Source organism: Amblyomma americanum, chromosome 7 (assembly GCF_052857255.1).
Source record: "Amblyomma americanum isolate KBUSLIRL-KWMA chromosome 7, ASM5285725v1, whole genome shotgun sequence".
Taxonomy (NCBI): domain Eukaryota; kingdom Metazoa; phylum Arthropoda; class Arachnida; order Ixodida; family Ixodidae; genus Amblyomma; species Amblyomma americanum.
In genome coordinates this window covers 86,772,444-86,772,991 of record NC_135503.1, presented here as the reverse complement: position 1 = coordinate 86,772,991, position 548 = coordinate 86,772,444, and positions in this window count along the sequence as shown.

The window sequence follows — 548 nt, the reverse complement described above, 5'->3', positions numbered from 1 at the left end:
ATTCCCTGGCCCAGTGTTGGGCTTCTTTAAGAAGAAATGCTTGGGAAGTGGGTCTTTAAGCTCACTTTGAATAGGCAAAAACACATTGTGCCCTGGCGGTGTTTGGCCACAAATGATGTTGGGCAATAAAATTTATCATCACCATAATTTTTTGGGGAAGTAAAAAATGTTACAATTGTAATATATATGCCAAGCCTGGTAAAACAGTTAGGCTTTGTCTATAGTAGTCCTGTTGTTTTTGGAAAACCGTAAGAAGGCTCTGAATTTCGAATGCTGGCTTTCATAAAGCCGCTTGTCGCGCCTCTTCTTCGCTTTGTCGACTTTCTAATAAAGAACAAGGCAAGCTCGTCTAGCCGTTTTTATAGTTTACTGATTCGCAAAAGACAACTTAAAAAGAAACGCAACGCTGAAAAAAAGAATACGAGAGGGTTACGAAAGAGAGAGTCAGAGAGAGGAGAAGCGAAACGAGGTCGCCGCAACGTCGTTGGGCTTCCGGTTCTCATCTTTCCGCGATTGCCCGGAATTTCGCCACTGCTGCAGCCCAAGCT